Below are 27,141 nucleotides of genomic sequence, written 5' to 3'. Positions count from 1 at the left end.
TTTGATATTTCTTGATATATCCTTTTACAGTTACAGAACTAAGAGGCTTTTTTGCTGGAGTAGAAATCTCTAGTCCTAGCCACCCACAGAGAACTTGCTTGCATTCTGTAGTTACACTTAATCTGTGTGCACATGTGGATGTGCATATATACACACTACCAGCCAAATACTAAGTACTTTTCCAATGTTAAGGTAAGCTTTGAGACCAGATGTTCCATGAGAAGTGTGTTTTTGGGAGCAGCAAATTGCAACTAATTAGGAGTTGCGGAAAAAGATTTGTAGCTCATGACTTTGTGCAACCCAGAACTAATATTTGATACTGGACCTTGCAGATGGCTACTGCTGAAATGATCAGATTTCCTGCTTGCGTGGTATTTGAAACTTAAATTTTGTGGTGCATACATCAAAAGGTCAAGTGTCATGAATGTAAAGCACTCTCAAAACAAGTATTTGTTACAGATGTTTAAGATTCAGAGGCAAGAAAAGAGTTTTGATAATTGCAACTGACATTTGAACAAATTATTCATTGGTATGTATGCTCAGGAGGGTAAAAATTGGGTCTGTGCCATAGAAGGATTATCTTTGATGAAAAAGAATGTAAATGAAAACACTTTTATGCTGTGTTCTGAGGATATGGTTTAAAAAGTTGACAAGTTGAATTTCATTTTTTGAATCATTATTTGAAAGTGTTCAAAGTATGGCAGTGTACTCAGCTAAAACCAATTGTCATAAAATTTTTGTAATCAGTGAATAAAAATATTAATGAAATGAAATATTTCTGTGGAAAATGGTAGTAAAATGAACTTTCAGCAAGTTTAGCTCCAGTTGGAACTGTTCTGCCAGGAACTTAATGTCAGTGAAGAGCATAATTAGCAAGAAAGCTTAGTTTAGTTCTCAAATTGATTGGCTTGACCCTGTATTTCCTTCCTCAAGTGAGACCTCTAATGAGCACAGGGATAATTTCACCTGAGCAAAAAATAAAGTTCTTGACCTTAGTGAGATGTATTTTCTTTGGAAAGGTGCTATTTGAAACAATGTTTCTGTTGAAGATATATGAAGGTTAAAATGCATGGCAGTGTTTGAAGCTGTTACCCAGTGACCCTACAGATTTTGTAAAAAGGAAGAGGGTTTTGCTCACGTCTTTGAAGAGCATCAGTTCCCTGGGGTGCTTTGTATATATATGTTTTACTGTGATGCTGTGTCGTTGTTAGTTCAGCTTCAGTATTAGTTTAGTTAGATTTTTTGTTGTTTATGCTTATTGCAGCACCTCCTCAACTAAGTTTGGATTAGACAGTAATGGCTCAACTTCTAGTTTTATGCAAAAATTCTTTTTCTAAGCAGAACTGTTGTATAAGTGGTAAGTTCCCTTAATGATGTACAAAATCCAGAATTATGTAGAATTAGTGGTATTTACATTTTGAAGGTCTTTGCTTTTCCCCTTTTTCTTCTGTGCTTTGTTTCCTTTTTCTCCCTTTCTATATCTGGTACTATTACTTCTAAAATCCAAGTGTTAAATGTGGATATTCACAAGAAAATGAAACTGAAGTGCATCAACTTTGCAGTGAGTAAAGGGGTGTTCTATTGAACATGCTTTGTGTGTGCACTTTTGGTTATGACTTTGGTTACTGTCAGTACTTGAAATAGAATTTGGCTGTGAGGTGTTTCACATTGGTTTTTGATGTCTGTCAGCCTAATGCAACTGTGCCTGGCTTTTTTTTTTTCTCTTGAACTAATCTTCTGCAGCACTGAGTTTTAAGTATGAGCATTTATAATATTCTCAAATATGTTGGTATGATTTTTAAATCTGTTCTTAAACACTTTAACGTGATTCTGAAGTTTGCTTGACTTGTATTGAAGTTATAGTAATTGACTGTCCTGACTCTGTTCTCCACGAGTGCTATATTTTGTTTTAGAAAGTGGTTAAAGTTCCAGTATTTTATGTTCTTCTCATTACCCATCTCTATATATTAAATCTCTGGGCTTCATATAGAATTGAAACCACTTTTTAAAATCTGTGTTGATTGCTGCTTTTCCTATGAGAGGTTTTCTCCCATTGTCCTGTTGGACTGTTCTTAACTCTTTTCTCTTCTACACATTCTTTTTTTTTTTTAATGTATTTGAAATTCTTTGCTCCTTTCTCTTCCCCTCTCAGTGCTAAGATATCTCCATGCCCAAGCCAGGGGCTTTAAATTCAGGTAGTGCAAACTGGGAGGGACAAGCCTGGAAACCCGTGTCTGTTTTCTTCACCTTCCTGCCATTATAATTAACCACAAGACTATTCTTCATGTTCCACCTTACATTCTGTGGTTTTTTGTCTTGGAACTGATGCACATGAGGAGATCAAGGAGTAATATTTTATTTGTATTACTGCTTCACATTTGAGTCCTTGCCTTTAAGCAGAACACAGTGCACCAGAAATATGCTGATGTGTATGAAGGCTCTCTGAACTCCAAGGATATTTAATTGTGGAACTGGGGAAATCTGTTAGGTTGAAGCACTTAGAGGTGCACAGGGAAACCAAGTTTGGATCAGCATACAGACAATTGAGCACTGCTTCTTCCATGAGGCATTTCAAAGAAAGTTGTGAAGGAATAGGGTAACTTTGTGGAAGCAGTGGAGAACAGCCCACAAGCATGACTGTCAGAATAACAGACACATTCTTACCTGACAACTGGTAGAGACTGCCACCAAAGAATGCTGGAAGCAGAAATTGGTCTTGACTGGGAAATGATTGAGATGGGAGATAAGGTGTGTTGACAGATTATGAAGGACTTTGAAGGTAAAGACAGAAGGCTTGTGTTTGATGAGGGTATAGTTATATGAAGTCTTTGCTTAGGCGGTAAAGCTAGCTCCAGATCTGAAGCAGTGCTTTAGTGGTTTTTTTCCTCACCTGGGTTGTAGTAGTTCAGTTGAATGCGGCTGTATGGACAAGCAGTGCTGTTTTTTTCCTTTTGAGTTTACAAGTCTGGTGTTCTGTGACAGCAGAAATATGGTAAGACTCGAAGTCAGAAGACTTAACTAACAGTCTTCAGTGGCTCACCTTTATGCTTTTTATTTGCTCATGTGGAAGCTCAAGGTCTTTATTTTTTAAATAAATTCCATTTGGTACTTACTTTCATAGTAGTATATTTAGTTCAGTAAATCTGATACTGTGTTTTAGCAAAACTTAAGGTGAAGATTGTATTGAGAATTGCTCCATAGGAAGCAAACTATGTTATCAGCTAGTGTTGAATCATATCAAGTTAAGGATGACTATGAAATTCTAATTAAGCAGCCAGTTCATGATGCTCGTGTTTAATAGAGTAATATAAGAAAAAAGAGGATTTTGTTTCTGTGTGTGCATGCATACAAATTAGTGTATATATCAGTAACAAGAAAAAATTTCCGTATTATTTTGAATTAAAACAGATTGCTTTGTTTGCAAATCAGACTAATATAGTTTTCCAAAGGTTCAGGAATGTTTGGCAGAGTCGTTGGTTTTTGTGGCATTTTCTGTCAAGAACTCCTGTCTGAAAAGTTCTTATGTTTTCTATAAATTTCTTTATGTGAATAAAAGTGTTTTAGGTAGGAGGTTCTCTTTAAGGATATTATCCTTTTAAGGGATAAATATCACAAATGTCTTGGAAAAACACTTAATGAACTTACTCTTTTAATAAAGGAAGTAGTAAAGGGAGGCTGTAACAGGTGCTAGAAAAGGCTTTGCAGCCTTTGGTTCAGACACTTTGTTGTCTTTCTCCAGTGATTTCAAATGAGAGGCTGAGGAGGGGATGAGCAGCTTTGCTTAAAGCTGGATAAATAGTCACATGTACTAGCTGGGCATGCAAGAGTGACTGTAATTTATGTATTTTTGTTCCTGCTAACCACTTTAACAGACTTTAAAAGCAAAGCATCTGATGCTTGAGATTGCAGTAATTAGTAATTATGCTTTTGTAAGATAAAATTGCCTTTGTGAATTTGTTCAATGACTCCTGTAGGCGTATTTGTTAATACTCTAGCTGTAGAGTCCTGCCACTGCCCTTGTGTTGCCTCAGTCTGCATACCTGTCTTGTTTACCTGAAAGCCTATTAATGTGTTCCTTATTTGAACAGTATATGTGTGAATTTGCCAGTGTATTTCTATTTGAGTCATTTTCATGGCTAAGTAATGGTGATTTCACATGTCTGACACTGATTACTGCGAAAGGTATGAGAGATCCCACTTGATTCCTTCTGTGCTTATTCCTAGCTCATCTTTCAGTTGTTGGTGTGCTGCCTACGGGCAGAGATAGTATGGCACCTCTGACCTAATCCTACCTAGGGGAATGAACCTTGCTTTTAGGTGTGAACCCTGCTTTTAGATGTTTCTGGTGAAGAACAAGACTTGTAAGCACTTCTGTTTTCTGGCTTGTGCAGCCCTGGGTGGCATCTTTAGCAGCTGTGCTGTACCTAGCTCCTGAGAACACCCACAGGGACAAGGCATAGTAAGCTGTCCCAGTATCTCGAGAACACATGTGACTTTATGTGAGAAAGACCTGCCTGGGAAGATGCTTTTCTGAGCAGCCAAAAAGTGGGTGACCAAGCCAGAGAGGGGATGTATGAGTGCTCAGTGTCAGGCATATTTACTGTGATAGCAGGTTCAAGGACCGAAAGAGCAGTCATAAATACAGTTGGGCCTTGCAAAGAGCTCAGATTTTGAATGCAGTTCTTGTCAAGAAAATCTTTTGATGTTGTCTAAACAGTTAACAGTCTTGATCTTAAAGACCCTTTGCAACCTAAATGATTCTCTGTGATTCTAAAACCAGGTTGGTCATTATTACAATATGTATTAAGACTGTATAACATCAGTGTTTTTCAATAGCTTTTTTTGTTCAAATCAATGCACTTCACACGTTTTGAAGAGAGAGCCAGGTGAGGATGTGGCCCTGTGTTGGTATAGGTGTTACAACTTAAGGAAACTGCCAGGAGCTGTGTGTAGTTACAGTTTTCCCTTCAGTTCCTGTAGCAGCTGGAGCAATAGTATCTAGAGAGCATATATTGCCTTTTCTCATCTTGTTTTCTGAACAAGGTCTCTGTGTACCTCTTTGCGGTGGTGTTCAGACCAAGTTTGTGATTTTGAAGAAATCTCTTGGCTATTCAGGCTTACTGTCCTTTGACCTCTGTTACAGGGTTGTCTCAGAACTAACGGGCGGGATATCTTTTTGGTGAAACTACCATTCTCCTAGAGCACATTAAAAAGAAAATGTGCTGTGGCTGTTAATTGAAATGAGAAGAGCTGTCTTGTGTGAGTTGGTAATAGAATCAATATCCTGTGATCACCAGGCATGGTGTGTCTCACATTGGGTGCACAGTGAATCCCATGACATGAGGTTTTTTTTTCCAGAAGGTGTTTTGACAGTCTAGGTTCAGAAAGTGTATATCTAACCTACATTTTAATGTCTCCTTGTCTGCTTTTCATAGTTAGTGTGTCTGTGACAGTAGGCATCTCACAAGACACCTAATTATGGACATGTGTAAGCACCACTTTTTCCCCTCCTCTTCTCCTTTGTGAAAGCACATTTCTCTAGTGCCCTCTGAAACTGTAGAAAATGGCATGTTCTTCTTATCCAAGGCTTCAGAAAATTATTCATATTGTAAGAACGTAGAATCTGAGCTTCCAAAAGAATGGATTTCTATCAGTCTCTTTAATTTTTTATGATTTAAGTAGCAAGGCTTCTTCAGGCCCTCTGGAATTGCATTCTCAGAATGTAATCTCACTCAAACTAGGAGAAAAATGAAAACTGTGATAGTCTAGCAGGTCCCATATTACAGGCAAAGACTGGTGCTTGATATCTATGTATTTTGCACTGACAGGAGATAATTAATTCTCACTCATATTTTACTTCTAGCAGTGTTTTGAACTCTGTATCAACAATAGAACATTCTGGTATGAAATTATTTGTCAAGAAGACTTCAGTGTAAATTGGAAGAATTTTAGGCATATGAGGATGCACTGATACCTTAATAAGGAAGATAACAGACACTGGCACAACCAGGCAGTGCAGTTCTACTTCAGATTGTCAGTGAAATTTCTTTCTTAGGCATTGTGGTGGGTTGACCTTGGATGGCTGTCAGGTGCCCATCAGAGAGCTCTATCACTCCTTGTCTCAGCTAGATAAGAGAGAAAATACAATGAAAGGCTCATGGGCTGAGCTAAAGATAGGGGCAGATCACTCACCAGTTACTATCAAGGGCAAAACAGACTTGACTTGGGGAAATTAATTAAATGTTTTACCAAAGATATCAGAATAGGATAATGAAAAGTAAGCCCAAATCTTCAAAATACCTTCCCCCACCACTGGCTTTATTCCTGATTTTCTACCTCCTCTTGCCTGTGACACAGGGGACAGTGAATGGGGGTTGTGGTTAGTTTATCACACTGCTGCTGCTTGCTCCTTAGTGAAAGGACTTCTCCCCCTGCCCCAGAGTGGGGTCCCTCCCACAAGGGACAGTCCTCCAAAACCTCTCCCGTGTGAGTCCTTCCCATGGGCTGCAGTTCTTCATGAACTGTTCCAGTGTGGGTCTCTTCCATGGGGTACAGTCCTTCAGGAACAGCCTAAGGGATCACAAGTCCTGCCAGCAAACCTGCTCCGTTGTGGGCTCCTCTCCCCATGAGTCTAGAGATGGTGCCAGAAGCCTAATCCAGTGTGAGCTTCACACGGTGTCACAGCTTCCTTCAGGCATCCACCTGCTCTGGTGTGGGGTCCTTCACAGGCTGCAGGTGGATCTCTGCTCCCCCATGGGCTGCAGGGGCACAGCTCCTTCACCACAAGCGCAGGGGGATCTCTGCTCCATGCCTGGAGCACCCCTTCCCTCTCTTTCACTGGCCTTGGTGTCTTCAGGGTGCCTTAGCTCCCATGTCCTTATTTCTCTCTACTCTGATTGTTATTGCTTCTGCCCAATAGTTTGGGGTTTTTTTCCATCTTAAATCTGTTATCTGATATTTATCACTAATGGCCTTGGCCAGTGCCAGGTTTGTCTTGAAGCTGGCATTGCCTCCATCAGAAATAAGGGAAGCTTCTAGCAGCTTCTCACAAAGCCACCCTTGTAGATCCTTGCTACCAAAACCTTGCCCTGCAAACTCAGTCCAGGCATGAACCAGTGAAGTCCTTTTGTCCTTCATACTACCAAACCTTAAGTTTATAGTCTCATTATCATATACAGACACCTCATACTTTTGCTGGTGTTTATTTTGTGCTCCTATGTACTGTAGAATCAATTGCAGTACTGGTAGTGAGCAAGAAGTTTCTGCTTTTCACATTTTGGAATTCCTGTTGTCTTGTTCTTTCTCTTGCTTGAGCTATCTCTTTCTAAACTGATGGTTTTCTTTGTTTTGCAAAAAATGATTGAAAGGCCTCATAATACAGTGCTAGTAGCTGAAAAGCTAACTGGACATGACTGCATTATCTAATAGCTACTATCTCAGTGGGGAATTGCTGTTTAAAACCAACTCTTTTTCAGCATTAGTAGTGCCTGCCAAATGTTGGGGTTTGGTTGAGGTTCAAGGCTTCAGGTTCCCTAGCTGCCTTGTTGTAATTCATAGTACTTCAGTCTTTTAGTATTGTCATACAGTTGGTTTGTCTTGGCATAAGGACTAGGCATCTTGTCTATCCCAAGTTCCCTTTTTGCTTTTCTGAAATTTAGGTATTTAGAATTAAGAATTGTTTGCGGTTTTTTATTACTATTTGGGTATATTGGCTTAGACTGGCTCTTTGCCTTTTTAAGATGTCAGTTGTATGTAGGGAAACATGTCCTTGCCAAAAAGGAAATAACACTTTTCAAGTTTTAAACAACTTATTGCCCTTCCAAAAACCAGTTTAATTAAAAGAAAGATATTTATTAAAAGAAATATATTTACTTATGTGCAAATGTGGATTATGTACATTAATGTCTCAATTCTTTATATACAATGTACATGAACTTTCTTGTAACTGCCAAATCAATGCCCCAGGTTTGGGGTTTGATGTCTTTTTTAAATGCTTGTGTGGTGCTGATACTGTACCTCAATTTTTGACCTTTCTATAGGCTGTTGAGAAGCCTTGCAGCTGCAGAGACTGCAGCTTCAATTTTCTTCCTTCAGCTGGTAATGTTTGAGGCAGCTAGATTGAAACATGCATATCCTGCAATCAAGAGAGCTCTTCTGGAGTCCACTCTGACTTGCTATAGTGTCCCAAGGATATTTACAAAAGTAGGCACTAAATAATTTATATCAGATTTTTGGTGCTGTTAGCTTAGTACAAGATGCTTGTTTGGAGTATGACTTTTGAAGTTTGTTGGTCTTTTGTGGAACATCAGTCGGAATTCTGTCTCTCAAGTAGCAAGAGGAAAGGATAATGGGGATGGGTGTAGTATGTGAAGGAATGCTGAGGCACCTAAATGGAGAAATAGTTAGATGAGAAGAGATTAAAGAAATCTGATGGATGTGAAGTCACCCCAAGACAGGAAGGGTAGGTTTTTTTGGGGTAGTGCTGGTGATCCTTTAAGCTCTCATATATTCACAGGTATTTCTAAATAGATTGTTTAATCAGGTGAGGGTAGCATGCTTACATAAAGAATTCTACTTGTTTGCCTTGGAATACCTGACTAGCTGAGAAATGTCTCACTTATTTTGGTGGAACCTTTAGGATGCCATATTTTGGAAAAAAGTAATCCTAATTTTAGATGTGGTGGTGTAGTTTTCCACGTATGTGTATTTTTTTGGGAATCCTACATAGGGCTGAATTTATTGAATCAGTCATAATATTTTGGACCTAGTAGTTTAAAATACTATTATTTTCTCCTGTGCTTTGAAGAAAATACTTTCAGAGCAGATTACGAAAACACAGTTATTGCATGGGTTTGTTCTAAAATAGATATGACTATGGGGCTTGTTGTTTTCTGGATCAACTTTTATTTCAACAGGAATCATGCTTTATGTGACGTGTTTTGGATTTGTACATTTTAAAAGCCTTGTTCTTTTGGGCAGAGACTCTTAAATTAATCTGTGGTTCTCGCTACTTTTTTTAATTCTCCTATTTTTTTCTTATCCTGTTCTTTTATCTGTGTTGGGTTTTTTTAAAATGCTTAAACTGTGGGCACCAACTTCCTAGCTAGATTCCTCCTTTCTACTTAAAATTCCAGTTTAACTACAGTTGAACTTTGATTCTTGGTAGTGGAAGTTGATTCTTTTTCTTTCTGGAATCTCTTCACTCATCCATGTGTTGTCTAAGCATATCCTTGTCTGATTAGTCTCATTATATATTGAGTAGCTATCAGCTGATCTACTGAACTGATCTTTCTGAACTATAGCTAGTGCTTTATTTTTTTTCCAAGAGTTGTGTTTTGGGACTAGAGAGTGTACAAGATGTAGTGTCTGTATTGCAATGCCATGTCAATGCACTTGGCAATGTTAACATTGGCAACTCAACATAGACGGTGAAGTAGCAGAATGGGTTAATTTTAAAAACTGAATTGTTTGGGAAGTAGCATGGTGAGACTTCAGAATCTCAAAATTTTGTTTTAAATCATTAAATGATCATAAACATGTTCGTTTTTTTTTTTCAATACTATCTTTGTTGATGGAAAATATTTATTTTAATTTCCTGAAAGTTGAAGTGTTATGAGCTTGTTGAACGTGGGCTACTGCTTCTAAAAACAAGAGCTAGATAACAACCTATGAAGCTTTTCCTGGAACTGGAGATTCAGAGATTTGTTGGCCTAGAAGGTGCAAGCATGTTCTGACTGAAGCATTTCCCCATATCTTAGTTGTGGAAACTTGTAAATTTTTGAACATATTGTTATCAAATAGGACACAAGTAACAGTAAACCCATTTATCTCTGTCTCTCCTCCCCCTCCTTTTTTATTTTTGCTTCCATAGCATTCTATAAAACTAATTCTAGAATTTTACCGTGACTTGCCTCTGGTAAGTCATGTTCCATTAAAAAAAGAAAAGAAAAATTGAAAGTCAAATTATGCAAGCCAAGAGCTATTTGACCCCCAAATATGCATGCTTCTCTTTCTTCATGCACATGAAAACTAACAAACCTATGCCAAATGCTTATGTTAACAAAATAAGTATTGTTTGTTTTAACCTAAAGCAGTTGCATCTCTTCTCAGCATGAGGCATCTTGTTTCTGTGCTCATCTCTGTGCAACTTCTGGCCTGCAATACAGTTTCACTCCAGTGGCTGCCTCTTACACCTTTTGACACTTAAAATCTGTACAAATCCCACTTTGCATGTGAAGTTGTTCAAATGTTGACAGTTTCAGTAGTGTTGCCCATGTAGAGGAGATAGAGGAACCCCATGTTCCTCCTTTTACTTGTTTAAAACTGTAGTTTCTTATTTTCTACTTTGTAGTTCTAGATCCCTTTGCTTGGGGGATTGTGATGTTACTTAAAAAGTGAGGAAGCAGCACCCCCACTTACCTGTTGTACTGCACTGCTATAGGAGTTTGCACTGAAGACATACATTTGTGTGGATGTATACATGTGTGTTTGTATTTATGCCTATTAAAGATGACTTTCCTTCTGACTTGTTAATTTCGTTGTTGCTTGATGGTAAGAAGGAACATTTAGGACAGGAAATATGGATTACACTCAGTGCATAGGTAAAGTTGTTTCTCATTGGTTATAAGTTCATGTTAATCCCGTTAGTAGGGCAGTGAGAGCAGGCAAGAGCCATTTTCTGATTGCTTTGTGGGCAGGTACTGTCACACATACCCAGCTGAATGGTAGTCAGTGTATGTTTAACTTGCTTTCCTCAAACAAAACTTTTTTTTTTCTAGAGTTCTCCAATGGACCCATCTTCACACGTTCTGTGATCACTAGAGAGCTGCAGACCCCAGACTATTTTATAATACATAGTACAGCTATATTCTGCAAAGTTCAAGAGTGTGAATGTTACAGTTATTTATAAAGCAAATCACCTGAATATACTGTGTGGAGAGAGGAGATGATATATAAGAGCTTTCTAGGCTGCAAAATGAACTTGGAAGCTGAATGTCAGGTTGAACTCCTGGCAAAGCACCAGTTAGAAAGTGCATTGTTGAATTGTAAATAATGGTTTTGTTCTGTACCAGCTATGATAGTATCCAGTAATTTTTTGGTGGAGTGGCTGTGCTGCTAGGGAATTGAAGGAGTTATATACAGCAAAGCAACATTATAGCAGGGAAATGGATGGCATAATTTAAATATTAGAGCTAATGCAGCATTGACCAATTTAACTTTTATACTAGAACTGTGGAGTATGCTGTGGGTCTCAAAGTTGTGGATTTGAATGTGAATGCAATAGAATTGCTTTTAGTGTGGCTTAGTATGCTATATTTCTGGAAAAAAAATCCCAAATAGTCAACAGGTTAGTAGGTAAAAAAACCTACTAATATTGCTAACTAATGTAACTAATGCTAGGGATTATATGTTTATGTATTTCAGATGAGTTTACCTGTGTTAAAGTAATTATTGCCTCTGGGATATGTGTGAGTACAAAGAGGGCTTGTGTGTCTATGTACAGGAGTTTTTTAAAATCTACTTTGAGTGCTCAAGAAGATTTTGTCAAACTGTCACCTTTTGGTACCTCCAAAAGATGAAAGGGCTGTTGGCTGTTCAGGTCCTCTGGATGTTCATTCCTGACACAGGTCCCCCTTAAAGATAATTCTTCAGCTTTGTATGTCATGCTTTTATTGTCACATCAAAATTAGCAGGGAAAATAGCACATCATCTTTGCCAGAAACTTGTGTGTTAATACATAATGATTTTTGAAATATGTGAGTAACCTAAATGCCAACACTTAAAATTTTCAAGATAATTACAAGTGTTCTATTTGTAAGTTTATGTGTTGGGAGACTATCCATGGAGACAGAGAGGAGGGTGATACAAGAGTTAATCTATTTGAGGAACTGCAGGATAGTCCTGGACAGAAAACTAACTGAATTGGTCTGTGCAGCCTGCCACAGGCCCTTTACTTCCCTTTGGTGTGTACTAAGCATTTGGAGAGCAGAAGCTGGCATATCACTGATGAGTCTGAATTTGCATTTGCTGTTAGGCAGCTCGGGTTTTAAACCTACACCAGCTGCTTTTAGAACAAGGTTGGCACAGGATGTCTTCACTGTTCATGGTGGTGCACCAGGTAGAAAGGGTTGTTTGGTTTCTTCTTTGCTGTGGTTAATTCAGTAAATTAGTACTTGGGAGTCATCTCATGGTTTGTACTCCTGAATTTTGGAAAGGAACCCTTTTGCAGAGAACAGAGACTCGCAGTGGTTTCTGCAATGTAGGAGTTGAAACTCAGGCACCACAGCATTGCTGATGTTTGTTCCAGAAAATAGCTTTACTAAGACAAATAAAAGTACTAACATGCTAATGGTGTATTTATCTTTTTAAAGTACAGAGGACCTGTTCTGATGAGTAGATACAGTTGCATGAAGTAGAAAGATTAAGAGTAATCCCTGTCCATTTACTTATCTTTATTCAATTTTTCCCTGGCCTACTTAGAGCAAGGAAATGTAATGCCAATAGTCAGTGTCTTTGTTCCCAGGTACAGGGAGAAAGGGTTTATATATCATCTTTGGCATAATTCCTAGAAGTTTAGGATCATATTCTGATTCCGCTTTCCCAGTGTAGTTCTGGATTACTTCAATTGATTTACTTTGGAGTAATTCCAGATTTGTCCCAATCCAGCTGACAGCAAATCAGGACCCTACAATCCAGCTTTGTTTCATGTAGTTGGGTGAAGAGTTTGGATTTGTGTGGTTTAATGGGGAATGAGGTGAGGTAATGCATTTAAAAAAATTTTCCTTGGAGAGGAAGTAGTTTTTCCTCATTTGTTGATAGATTAAAGCGTAGATAAATTTGTTGGAATGTGTTTTAGCTCCTCATTACAGCAGAACCTACTATTTGAGAATGGGCATGATTACAGATTTTGTAGTGGAAAAATCCTGCAATTTATTCACCTTTGGTAAAAGGATCTTGGAATTCCGAAAGACAAAATACTCTTAATTCTTTCAGTACAAAGCATACTCTGGAATTATAGCTTGTTCTTTTTGGAAGGAGTATTATTTTCTCTAAAATCATATAGTTGAATTATAAATTCTTACATACAATTCAAGCAAAAGAATTCCCTTTACTCACTTATTGCCTGTGACTTACCTTGAAATAGCTGCACTTGAGAGTGGTTCCTTATTCTAAATAATTTTGAAGTGCAACTCATGTAGATTGCGTTTTATTTTGAAAACTTATGGATAAAAATTAATTCAATTCCAGTGAGCTTCACGTCTTCCAAAAGAATGAACAAATGTTCAGGTTTAAGTGTGTACTTTGTTTTCTAAGGACAAATCATTGTATTCCTTCTTTACAGGCCGTAGAACCTGAGGGAAATTGTACTGTTACTGGCAATACTCTGGACCATCCAACTGTTATAAAAGCCTGAACTTCAAATGCGAATATTTATTTCTTTGCCTCTGGAGAAAATTGAACAAACTTGATTCCTCTTGAGAAATATGATTTTTTTTTTCTTCCCTCTCCTCTGGCATGTTTTAGTGGTTCTGCCACTGACTTGGCTGAGAAACCATGTTCTGAGGCCCTCATCTTGGCTTCAAGAGATCCACTTGGCTTCCTTTACATGTGCAAAGGTCTACAGAGCTCAGAATGCTGTGAGGTTTTCTTTCATTTTCAATAAAGTCATTATGTATTGCACCTAATTGGAGGATGAACAATGCAAAGCTGCTTTTCCTTTTTTATTTTATATGTGTGAATCATTCTTCTGAAGGATTTTGTCACATAAAGGATTTGAGTTATTCAATTTGCAAGTATTTTCAGTTAAAGCTGAAAATGTCTTTCAGTTTCATTAGATATCAAAGCCTGTTAGGCCTGTTAACCTCTCAGCATTATTCAATATTTCAAATCAGTTGAGGGTTTCCAGAAATTAATTAACAGCAGCAGTAATATGTGATTAGTTAGAATTCAACCTGAAGATTATTGGTCCTGGTATTCTAGAAGTGTGCTGGTAATGTGGGACTACTTTTCAAAGAACCCCAGTGGTTTTCCATGCAGTTCTAGGAGGTGAGAGGCTTCCTGATCAGTGCAGTCAGTGCTGCTTTGCTGTCCGCCATGGGGAGCACAGTCTACAGCAGTGTTTCAGTCCTTGGGTGGGTGGGCTGCTCTCAGGTTTGGTTTTTATTCCTAGTGGTAGGAGAGTGTCATATTTCACAGCTTCTAGAACACTTTCTGTGGGTGAGTATCATCTGGATTGTGTTGTATATATGTGTAGTTCTGCTGCCTTCTGGAAGTCTCCGTCTTCCTGTATCTCTACTGGATTCCAGGTGTTTAAGCTTTCTACCCTGTAGTTTTTACCCAGCAGGGCCTGGTGAAGACCTGAGAAGGAGGGCAGACAGAATTGTGCTGCTGACTCCATACAACTCATTCAGCCTGTTCTTGATGGTCTTCTTCCCATATGTTCCTCAGATGTGGACAGTGATGATGTTGTGGGATAAATGCATTGTTCTGGCAGTGGGAAGTGGACATCTTTCCTGGAAGCTCTTCAACCCTTTTCCCAGCATGCATTTAAAGATGGGCTTATTATATCATGGGGGAGAGGCTGCAAGCCCCCTAGATAAAATGGTTGTGGGGAGCAGACTGCCTGCTTCACTGCAGTCATCTGGTATGCAGCTGAGGTTCTCAGGAGAGGCGGCCAAAGGGAACAAGCTAGATGAATTGTCCTGCCATACTGCATATGGCCTGTGGGTTATAAGTTGTTCATCGTTGATACTTGCTTATGATCCTTAAGAACATTAAGATTTTACAGTAAAACTTTAGAAAAATACTTAACAGCATGAAAAAAATCTGCTTAAGCCACAATGAACTCTCTAGTTCTTTTTACCAGCCTTTCACAAAGAGAGAGCATCTGGTGGACAGAACAGATCAGAGTCCTGAGAGCATATGCTAGTGGTTTCATTGTCATCAACAGGCATTACATTTTTGTTGATTTATTTTGTGCAGTGACTAAAACTTCATTTCCTGCTCTGTTAAGGATGTTCTACTTTGCTTGACTTGTACAAAAATGAAGTATGGTTGTTGTATCCATATAAAAGTTGAAAGCAGTTGTGTGGCCTGGAGGTAATGGTGGACATATCTTTTATCTACTTATGTGTATGCACCGGTTCTTTTCATCTGAAATCCTCTAGTTGGTGATGATGCTAAATCCTCTAGTTGGTGATGATGCTAAATTTTCTGCAGTTAACTTTCCCTTCTCAGGACTGTAATCTAAAGGTCAAGATACTGTAATCAATTCTTCATTTATTGCGTATCAAAGAGTATTCCTCTCATAAATGTGGCTTATAAAAATGTAGTTTATTACCCATATACCAATTGCTTAAGCACTTCTGTTTTCAGTCAAGTAAAACCAAGTACAGCTAGTTGTAGGAAAGTCAGAAGTTCACTTCTACTGATGTCTGTATAATCCATCAACTTGAAAAAAGAATATGCTATAGCTGCTCAGTCATTTTAATTCTGGCATTTTTGATGCAACCATCATTTCTGCAAAATGGTGTTTTTAGCACCTCTTTTGTCTTGGGGAAAAAAAAACCCAAACAAGATACTGCATTTGGAACAGCACAGGGCAGTATTTCTCTGCTTGTCAAAGCAGGGCCGTCACATTTTTGGTCTTAATCAGTATTGAGCCGTATTGAATTGAACTGCTCCTCTGTTGTGTGTGATGTGTAGCTTGGATACCTGGTTCTCTACTCTGGGCTGTGTTCCTGGATGTGTTTCCTCAGCAGCATTGCTGTCGTTTCTCTGAACTGCCTAATACAGTACGTGAATCCTCTGGTTAGAGGGCACTGCCAGGGAGATGTTCTTTTGGTGGAGAGAGCTGGCTACACTCAGATCTTGGGTGTCTTGTGGCCACATTTTTTTTTTTTCAGGAGGATGCTTTCTTGTGTGTGAAACAGCAGAGTACTTTCATCAGACAAAGTTATGCTGCTTTCGGTAACATTGAAAAACTTTATTTGAAACAGAAATAATAAAAATACAATCTTTCAGAAATCTGAAAGTGAACTTTGATGTTTCCAATGAAATGTTTCTTTTTCCGCCACTTTTCATCTTGATCTTATACTAAAAGCAAGTATCAAGGTTATGAGATCCCTAGAGCATGACTCAGTGAATTGATCTGTATGTTAGTATCCAGTGAGGGACAGACTTGCCTCAGCATTGCCGGCTCATGAGCGTTCATCTTCCCTCTGGCTGTACTGGACCTGGCTGGAGGTTGATGATTCTGGCCCACAGATTCTTAGTTTAGGATGCAGTTATAAGATTCTGAGTGTGTTTAAAGGTAAACTGCAGCTAATTTGAAAGCAACACTCAATGTCTTTACACATTGTTAAATCAACCTGATGGTTATACTAATGCCAAGATCCTATCCTGTCCTTGGCACCAATGGGACTGGTATAAGTTCTGTGGGTGTTGCTTGTTAATAGAAGATGGATCCTAGCTCTTCAAGTATTTTTTATGATCTGCTGACACTGGTATTTCATTTTTTTCAGATTTAATATGCTTCTGAGTTTTCCTCAGCAGAGAACAATCTAAAGTGCTCCTTTCTCATCTTTTGTGGGAAACAACTGGTAGGCAGTTTGCTGGTTCCAATATAAATAATGGCCAGTGCCGCAAGGAGAGAGAAAGCTGAGAGAATTGCAGCTAGCAGTTATGAAGAGATCCCCTGCTTGTGACATTCCACTCTAACAGAAGCATTGAGGAAGCATGGTGTGCTGGGATTGAGCTTTTCAAGTGGTGGTGTCCTTCTTTTTTCAAATTTTTCCTGTACTGCTCTGCTTCAAAACAGCAGCACACACATACCAGTTCCATTCTTGCCACTTCCTTTTGTCTCATCTTAAAATGATCTTAAAGGTTAAATTTTCTTTTTGTCTGTCCTAGTGTTTTTGATGCCTGTCCTGTGAGCTTTGCCCATCTAAAAGGTCTGGTGTATGACATTTTACATTTTATGACTAATATTCTTGGATGTCTTTACTCAAATAAAACTCCTGACAGTAATACTTGTGTCTTTAACATGTCACATAGTATTACTTTATAGTTTTGTTTTTTCGTTTGAAAAAAATCTCTTGGATTTGTGCAAAAGACTTGTGTATAACAATCTTATATAAGCAGGAAGCAAGGACATACTTAAGTGATTGTTCTGCTCTTTTTAGTTTTCATTCCTATTTCTAAGGAGACTTGTAATGCTTTAAGTGACTTATAAAGTAGCCTTGTAAACATGTGCAGGTCATAATAGTGTTAAATCTTCCTTTGTGCATGATTTTTTTATCATTGAACACTCTTGTAATGAATTCAAGTGTGGTATGATCCCGTCATTTGTGCTGACTTGATATAACTTCTTGCACTAATCACATCTTGATATTTATTTCTTGAATATAAATTCATGTCAGTTTTACTGCTGTTACTGAGTAAGAAATGGTTTTGTTCAAGTAAAGTTACCCTCTTTTTTCTTGCAACTTAAGAAACACAAGTATATTCCCAAACACATAATTTCCTTTGCTCTGGTTTTAGTTCACTGCAATGTGCAGCCTGTTGAAAAGAACAGGGACTTAATCTGTTCTGATGCTGAAAGGCACCGTGTATATAAAAGCAAATACTGAAGTGTGGTGCTGCTTGGTTTTGATTATATACTGATTAATCAGTAAAGATTCTGTATGAGCAACACATCAGTCTTGCATGGTGTGGAGACTTATTTTAAAATTCGTTCTTGCACTACTGTTTCAGATCTTGTTTCAGCAGTGGTAGGAGAGCAGGCAGGAAGATGTGGAAGGGAGGAGAAAAGGAATGCTTATTGACATGCAGGTCAGCTTACATATTGATACAGCAGTTTGGTAGGCTACAAGGTGATCAAAATTATTCTCAGGAGATGTCTTGGGCAGTTAAACCTATTTTCAGTTTTCTCTTCACCATGTACTTCACATCACCACTTGTGTCATACGTGGTGCTTTGTAAGGTGCTGTTCTGATGCTTGAGCTTATTCCTTGCCTTTCCAAACTCCCCTTCCCTGCTTCAACCACCTCTTTCGTTTAACAAACCCACAGTGCTTCAATTTCTACTTCATTTTGAATGTTAATGTAGATTTATTGGAGATATTGCATAATTGATTTTGTTTTAATTAAAGGAGTGTGAGACACGAGTAGTATAAGCACGCTCCCCATCAGAGAACCAGCCCTTAGAAACTTCTGCAGTCCTGACCCGGTTTCTATAAATATTTGCTCTATTCAGAATCCTGATCTAAACTAGGCTGAAAATTAGCATAGCAACTGATTAGAAGACAAAGGTAACTTTTCCCAATTCTTATAGTAGTTGGAAATGTTTATTTCTTCAAGATTAATGAGTTTTAAGGATTGAGAAGTATTTATCTGAAAAAATAAGTTATATAGTACTGTCTTATTGAGTTTAATTTTATGTGAAATTTGGATTCTATTTGGATGAATCTCATACTTTAAAAAAATTGAACACTTGCGCAATTTCTTGTGGGAGTTTCAAAGTACTTTGGTTGCAGAGATAGTATATGGAGTTTTTGGATGTTCGTATTTTTTCTGGCAGTAAAAATGCAAATAATAGTAGTCTTTACCATAATTCTGTTTATAAATGAATTTGTTTATAAACTCTCACATGAAAAAAATTTTTAATAAATACCAGTTTATTTTAGGAAGCATTGCCTTTTCTTTACCCTCTCGGGAATGCTATTTTTGTCATATTTTTCTATGTATTCTATTGGGAGCTTTAATTTCTAAAAGTTATTTCATGTACTGTTTAAATAGTTGATGTCTTATCCAAAGCTTCTCATATATATCTATAAAACCACTTTATATTCTCACTAGAATGTTAAATATTTAAGACTGAGGTCAATACATCACTGGAATGTCATGCCATTTATGATCCATTTTATTAAGCCATTGCTTTCCTAGTTCCTTAATTAAAATCACCCCTTCCATGAGAATAAAGCTATATACTCCATTTAGCATAGAGAATGGTAATTTGTAATACGAATTCAAATAGAAAATTAAATGACAATAGCTAAATAAAATGCAAACATTTTTCTCCACCATTTTTTTTTTTTTTTTGCTATAGTCTAAGACTTGGAGAAGAAAAATTATTTGCAGAAATGTGCCTTGGAATTTGGTTGAAGAGAGGGTTCACAGTTTTGGGTGGTTTGTTTGTTTTTTTAATTACTGTGTGTGAGGCTGCAGATAGAATTTCCCCACACATTGAGTTACATTATCAGTAAATCAGTTCTTTTACTCCTATATAACAGCAGCTGAGACAATCTTCTAGCTATATGTAAGTTGCTGGAAAAAGTCCCTAATAAAACTGATGAGCTTATCAAGTTTTGAAACTAGTCTCTAGTGCATATAGGAATCCAGAGACAAGGCTCTGGATCTTAGAGGCTCTTCTGTTGCAGCTAGCTTCCTGTCAGTGTTTGCTGGGTGGACACCTCATTCTCATTCTCATTCTAGCTGGGGCCAGGCACTGCCTTTTGTAGGGTGTGTGGAAGGCTGCTTGTCACTGTAGGGCGTCAGCTTGGGGACAGCAGGGCTGCAGCTTCACTGCCCTTACTGTAGCTGCTGAGAAGTCTGCCATGTCCTTGTCTGCCAAGGCTGGCCATGCCACCTCTGCTCTCTGTGACTCTTCCCTCACCTTGTCTGTGGCCCAGCAGCTTCTCCAGTTGTGAGAACTTGTGTAGTTCAGTAGCTTTACGCAGTGTGTTTTGTTGCTGTGATATGAATTGGTCTTAATGAAATTCTGAAACCAATAGTTTGCTTGGCCAAAGATTTATTTGAAAGTACTTAACTATTTAAATTCTGTACTTGGTGGCATTTACACAGAATACCATGTGGGTAGCAGGTACTTTCATGATTCTCTGGGGAGGATGGATTGCTGTAGCTGGTTTTGTTGTACTCTTATTCAATAAAATGTTTTACTGAATATCTCATAACAAGCTGCTGTTATACACTCATGGTGGTATTTTGTAATATTGCTACAATAATCCACCTGCATGGATTTCAGCAAAAAGCTTACTGAATTTGGTTTCCCCCCACTGCTGACCTGCCCCCTGAGTTGGAGAGTGTCCCAAACTCTGCTTGAAAAGTAAGAACGTGGGGCAGAATGACTCAGAAACTCAGGCTCCTTTTGCCTGAGAAACAAAGCCCCTTCCTTCAGAAATAAGGAGCAGGAGGGAGAAAAAGAAAACCCAAACCTTGCTCTATATGTAGAGGTAACAAAAATACTTTTCATTGCTTATTTGAAATGCTCTAACATAGCTTCTTCTACTTACATTGTCATGTGGTTCTGTTACATCCAGTTGTTCCTGATGTATCTGAGGTGCACACTGGCACCTGGTTTCTGAACATTGTGCTGTGGGATATAAAGATGGTTTAAAAGGTAGTCATCTAAATTACTGTACATTAGTGTGGGGAAAAACCTGTTTCCAATAACTTTTATGGGTCTTGCAGTATTTAATACGTATCTAGTAATAGCTGTGTATGTAATTGTCTTTATATGATCAAAATATATTATTGGACATACTTTTACATTCAGATGCCAAATTAAAATTTACTTTCAAATGTGGGTGAGGTTTCTTTTTCCATTTAATAATGCTGGAACTAAGATCTACCACTGTGTACGGTTCCACTTGGTATTTTGTAGTTGATTGAAGTATTGCTGCAAGATGTTAATGGGAATTTTCTCATGCTCCTTGGTTTGGCTGTTGTTCAGAGACCAGTTTTCATAACTTCTTCCAAACTATTTCAGTAAACTTACATATCATATGTATCATAAGCCACTTGGTAAATTCTGATCCCTATAGAAAGACAACCACACATTTGAGTTTTACATAGCAAAAGAGATATATCAGAGATTATGGGCAATGTCTACTGGTTTGTTATTTTTTTTTCTTTCTTAGATTAAGCCAAGGGATTGGCCATGTTATGGCTTGCACTCTTTGAAGGCTGTATTTTTCTTTTTTTCGCATTAAAGATGCTGTTTTTAAAAAGTACCTTCCTTTTTGTTTCTACCATTTTGCTTTCATTTTCCTTTGTATTTTGTCATCCTTGTGGTAGCTTATTTCTATTTCTGATCATCTGTTCATTTTTTGGCTCTTTTTTGGGCACTATTCAGTAGTCAGTATTGGAATAAGTAATGGAAATAAATTATGGAATAAATATGGAAATAAATAATGGAATAAATTACGGAAAAAGCTTCTTTCTATCCTGGATGAATAGGGTTTTATCACCAGCAGGAGCTTTTTCATCATCTCATCTGATTTCCTTACAAGAACATGTCTATAAATTGAACTAATTTTCACTGATCTAAAGGATTACCTAACTCATATTTCTTCTGTGGGCTAAAATACGACACCCAAAAAATTAGTCTGGTGCCTAAAAGCATCTCTTGGGTAGACTTATGAAGCATTTTTTAAAAAACTTTTCCAGGATGTTTGTGGGCTAAGCAGCCCTAGGAAACGGAACGTGTCCTTGCATATTTGGAAGTATAAGAGAAAACTCCCTCATGTTGATTTTATGATTCTCTTTGATATATATACTGCCACAGGGCTGGTGCTCTGGGCAGCAGGGGAACAACATGAAACTATAATGTGGAAGGCAAAAATAGTGTACTTCCCACTTTTCCCTCCTGACATTAAGAAAGGGAGGAACATTTTGTGTTCTGAGCTTAGCCCAGAGGTTGGAACACCTTAATTTGACAATTTTAACAGTAGTAAAACTAGGAAAGGACTCATCTGGACTAGTGGTCTGTGGCTGATGTATACTTTGATATTAGTTGAGTTATATATCTTTTGGTTGTATGAATATGGGTGCCTGGGTGGATTTAGCATAACAGAGTGTTTAAACCAAGTGTAATACTTGCATAGGAGCAGTGAGGAAGAGAATAAAGGTAGTGGAGATCAGAAAAGAAGTGATGAGTATGCTGGTGCTGCTCAAGTCCTCTGGGATGTGATGTGCACCATCTATTTCTGCATATTTGTTTCCTCAGAGCTGTGTGGAACATACCCAAATTTTAGACTCAAAAAGCAGTTCTTGGAGTTTTTGTCTCAATCAACTGAAAAATCCCACTACTTTTCAGTGCTTTATCTTTCTTTCCTGCAGTTTTGTCCTCTATGCTGCTGATGCAGCAGTCAGCAAAAATTCCTTTTGTAGGCTTTCAATTTTTGGGACTTCAGAAGTTGAGTTTAGAGTTGGTTAATATATTTTTGTGAGGATTTATTCTTGTTCAAAAAACTTACAGTGTGCAGGTGTTCTGTGTAAGAGAAATGTTCCTCTCATCTTGGGTCATTTTCCCTCTAGGGAGGACCCCAAGCTACTCTGCCAGGATTTACTCTCTGTGGTTGCTTTCTGCAGCTGTAAATCAGAATTGATAAGGGAAGAGTGATAAGGTGCAGTACCTTGAAATGTGGTGATTCCCAGCTTTTTCTATGTGTCCACTTTCAAGATCTTTTCTGATTCTAGGAATGTGTAAATAATGAAAATGGTTTCTGTCTGTAAATGTCTTGATATGACCCCTTGAAAATTAGTGCTGTGCACCTTATTTCAACATACCAATCCGAGGTAACTGATATTATCAGTGATTTAAGTTGATCAAGACTCTCAAAAAATGAAAAGCTGCTATGTTCATCTTTAGCACGTAATTGCAGTGCAAAGCTTTTATTCTAGAAAAAAAATACCCACTTGGCCCTATCATGGACAAACTAAGAAATCTGTTTAGTCTTCTGCTATGTCACATCATGCCTATTAGATTTGGAGAGATTTTGTGCTTGGAGCATAAGAAATCTTCAGTCTGATACAAGAAGAATATATTATTGAAAATCCAAATACGCTTTGGTTCTGATTGACCTAAAATGATGTAGTGGTGAAGATGGTTTGCATTTTAAAAGAAAAATCTGAGCTCTGCTTGGTTCTCTAAATCAAGCAATTCTTTCTTAATAAATATGCTTTTAATTGTATGTTTTTAGCACTTGTTTACTAGACCAAAAAAAACCCCTAAAATATCTATATACTTGATAAACCAGATCAGGCAGGAGAATGTTTCATGTGAAGTGTAAGTTCACTTACAGGAAAAAACAAACCAGGTGAAGATCTTTAATTTACAGGGTTAACTATGAAAAGTTGTGGATGTTGGTTGCAGCAGATTAAATACAAAGTTTTTTCTCTAGCTAAGTAGAACACTGTAAATACCATGGACAAATATCACTTATTTAATACTTCTCACCAAAAGCATTCATACAGTATCTTGCGAAGCTGATTACAGGAACACCGATTACTTGTAAAAAATGTGCTGTATTTGGGATCTCTCTGTTTCTTCTCTTAAATTTATTTTGCATACTGGATCTAGGAGAAAAACTGTAGTGTGAATTTTGTCCGTGGAGATAGTTATGGGACATTTTGTTCATGGAAGAAGTTGTAAAACAATGTCTTAATAGATAATGATATTGAATATCTGACACTTGAAACAAAAGTTTATAAATATGTAAGTATACACACAGAAACTCATATGCAGCTGTGTGTTGGCTTGGCTAGAAGCATATATACATATACTGTGTGTACATTAATATTTATATACAACTCTGATGCCAAAATACTGTAATGAAATAATCTTTTCTGAAAGTAATTAAGGACTGTAATATAGTGAATTTTCAAATAGGAGCAGAGGGTTTATGATAGGCAAGTGTGCACATAATGTGATTATAATTCAGCCACAAGAGAAGAGTAGAAGTATCCTTGGGTTTTATGTTAATATATTAAGTTTTAGTTGCGAAAGACACTTCGGTAAACCTGCATTTGTGTATCTGTATGAAGTATTCATAACTTAAATTTGTAGATAAGTTTGGCTTTGACATTTATGGCATAAAGATTTATAAGGAGTTAAATGATGGTACTGTGAGTAGGCTTTGTTTGTGTTTTTTTTTTTTGTCATCTAGAGTTTTAATGAAAAATATAAAATTGTACATACAGTTGATAACTTTTAAATACCCTGTATCATGATTTGGGATGAACCTTTGGCTTTATAATAGAATTACTCTTTTTTTCTTCATCAATGTTGTTACTACCTTATTTTTCAAAAAGCTGCTGGACCCCATAGGTTGTCTATCTCCAGTATTGCATCTTATTTTTTTATCCATCGCATTGAAATTGCAACTCTTTAATTGTATTTTAAATTAATTTTTATATGTTTTTTCTGCTTAAACTGTATTTTTTAATTATAGTGCTTGTTGGAGTATAGGATAGCTTAAAAAAAATACGTGTGGATAAAAAACTGCTTTTCATCATTTGTTACAAGTATTTACCCACATATGAATATGCCTGTGTGCTTCCACAGAGGAAGCAGGATTAGGATGACATTCCAACTGCCACATGGTGTTTCCAGAAATACAGAAAGTCACAATGTAGGGAGCACAGTCAGTATATTTAAAAACATGGATATTTAGAAATCCTTGTGTGACTGTGTTAAGACTCATATCAGTAAGATACATTGCCACAATCATGTCCTGTAGTAATTTCCTTTATATGCAGTTTTCTTTGAACCTTTTATTACTGCTTACAATCTGATTTTGAGACTCACACACAAAGGACTATTTAGGCACTCAATGCTTCAATATTTGTTCAGTGTGAAGTGGAGGTGTGTGGTTCTGTGCATCCTGCTTTCTTTGCCAGGAAATTTGGAAATAAAAATGTTCAGGCCTGTTAACTGTATGAAAGCTAGATGCATTTTTTTCTTATAAAGTACAAAACAAATACTTAATCTCTTTGTTCAACGAATTATGAACTTGGGTTCCTCCCATAACAGTCTTGACGACTTTGGCAAGATTTCAGAATAAAGCATGACTCAAAGTGATGTGTTTTAGAGCCTTACGTTTCCAGAACACTTTAGAAATCTGTGTGTCAATACTTTTTGTTGAACAAACATAGTTTTTCAAACACTATTTGGATATTTGTTTTCATGGTATGTAAGACATGTTCAGAAGTGATAGTTGCAGTTTCCAACTTTGTTCAGTTTACTCTGTGGTAAAGATTTGGTCTGCAGGTGGTTTGAGGGAGAAGGAGAAAGAAGAGAATAGTGAGGAGACCTGCCTGGATAGAGCAAATGGAGGGTGTCTGTCTGTGTATGGTGGATTCAGGAGGGAAAGGGCCATGGTCTGTGCCACAGGAGGGTGCTAAAGCATGAATGTGATCCCTTGGTGATTGCAATAGGTGCATGATCCTCGATTGTCCTTGTCCTTAAATTATTGGTATTATCTAAAGTTTACAGAAATACTTAGAAGGTGAGGGATTTGCCTTCTGACTAATGAAATTACCTGTTGCTCTTCAGGACTGCAGATAAAAAGCATCAGTCTAGAAAAGCTCTCTTTTAGTTTGATGTGAATGCAATTGCACTTACAGGAATTCATAGAATTTTGAATAGTACACCTTAGGTTAGTTTTTGAAGGTGCTACAACTATCCACCACTGTAACCAGTGTATACAATGTAAAATAAGTGTTACTGAAACCTCAATGGGTTGATGACTGAATGATATGTTTCTTGTAATTACTTTTGTCAAACTTAAATTTGTAAAACAGATCTCACAATGTAAACTAATAGATAAAATAACAAAGAATTAATGATCTAAGAGAATATTTTTGTGAGTTTAAGTTCTTTCTAAACTTTTTATTTCTTGGGTGATGGTATTAAGTAGTTTTGTTACAAATATTGTTCCATGTTTTGATTTGAAACAAGATACAGTATTTTCTTCTTAAATGTTCCCTGAGCTTTCCTTCTTGGCATTATATGAGATTAGAGGATATTTCCAAAGCTTTTTCACTTTCCCACATACATATTTTTTTCCCCAAGTTGTTTTCAATTTTATTTCTCCATCCTGTTGTCCAGTTTTTAATTTCTTCCTGTTGCACGTGGCTGGAGTTGCAGTTGAGCACAAACAGTAACAGTCCTGTCTCTCTAGCTCCTTTCAGAATGTTTGTAATTTGTTCCCTTGGGCACTCAACTTCATTTCTTTCTGACACTCACTTTCCTACCTTGTTTTAAACCTGTCCTTATTCATTGCAACTTTGACCAAAGATGAAAAATATTTTCCATTCTAAATGATTGGCACAGATTTGGAAGAGGGTGTTTTGTTTTTGTTTGATGTTGAAAGTCATCCCTTTAGTTAGTATTAAGAAATGCATATTTGAATTCTAAACTTTCAGATTTCTGTAAGGAAGTGATGTGAGCATGGTATTCAGTGGAAAGAATAACAAATGTTGAATCCTGGTATAGAGTCCATGCTGCCTGACAGGAGGCACACTGTATTTTAAATTAACCAATGTGATAAAAAAATTAAGTGTTATAATATAGACATCTTTTGTAAAACTTTGCAACATTTACAGTGTAGTGCTGACAGCTGCACTTGACTTAGTATATAGCATTCTGGTGGTTTGGTGTGATAGACTGCTGGCTGGTTTAGAAGATAAATTACTGTTTATTTAGGTTTAAGTTAATGTTTCAAAAGCTTTTCTACTTAAAAAGCAGAGCATTATAAACAGCAATAAGTTCTCTGAAATGCTCTACACATTACAGACTGACAATTGCAAAAGAAAAGACTGATTATAAGTAGAAAATCTCTAACTATATGTTTTGAGTAAATTGCTCTTATGTGTACTCTTTAACATTGATTAACTACCAAGTTTTTGCAGCCATTCAGCCAGCTTTGTAGTTCAGTCCAATAGTTTTAAATAATGTTATTTAAATAAGATGTAATTGATAAATTACATTTTGTGAAAAATCTGTTCTTCTCCATCATGGTGTCTGAAGTTCAGCTTAAAAAGAAAGGATAAAAATCAAGTACAAATTTGTAAGTGAGTTGTTGGAAATACAGCAGAGCTGTTAATGCGTACTTGAAAGTTTATAGACAAGCATTTGGGGAAATTATATGGAAGTTTTCCTTGAGACAACTAAATGATGAAGCTCTCAACTAGACTTCCGTGTTTAGAATTTGATCAGCTGGCAAGAAAACAATGTAACTTAAGAGAAATTATGTTTCAGACATGTGTGGAAGTATCTGAAATTTGATGTAGTTATGCTCAGTAGATTTTAATTTCTTAAAGCTGTTTGAATATTCAT

At 37.1% G+C, this 27,141-nt stretch overlaps 1 protein-coding gene across 7 annotated transcripts in view; it reads left to right on the top strand.

The window, feature by feature from the left end:
* VPS13B (vacuolar protein sorting 13 homolog B) overlaps nucleotides 1–27,141 on the top strand; it is a 431,250-nt gene that overhangs the window by 8,169 nt on the left and 395,940 nt on the right. The window lies entirely within an intron of this gene.

Source organism: Anomalospiza imberbis, chromosome 1 (assembly GCF_031753505.1).
Source record: "Anomalospiza imberbis isolate Cuckoo-Finch-1a 21T00152 chromosome 1, ASM3175350v1, whole genome shotgun sequence".
Lineage (NCBI taxonomy): Eukaryota > Metazoa > Chordata > Aves > Passeriformes > Viduidae > Anomalospiza > Anomalospiza imberbis.
This window is presented reverse-complemented; position numbering and strand designations above follow the sequence as displayed.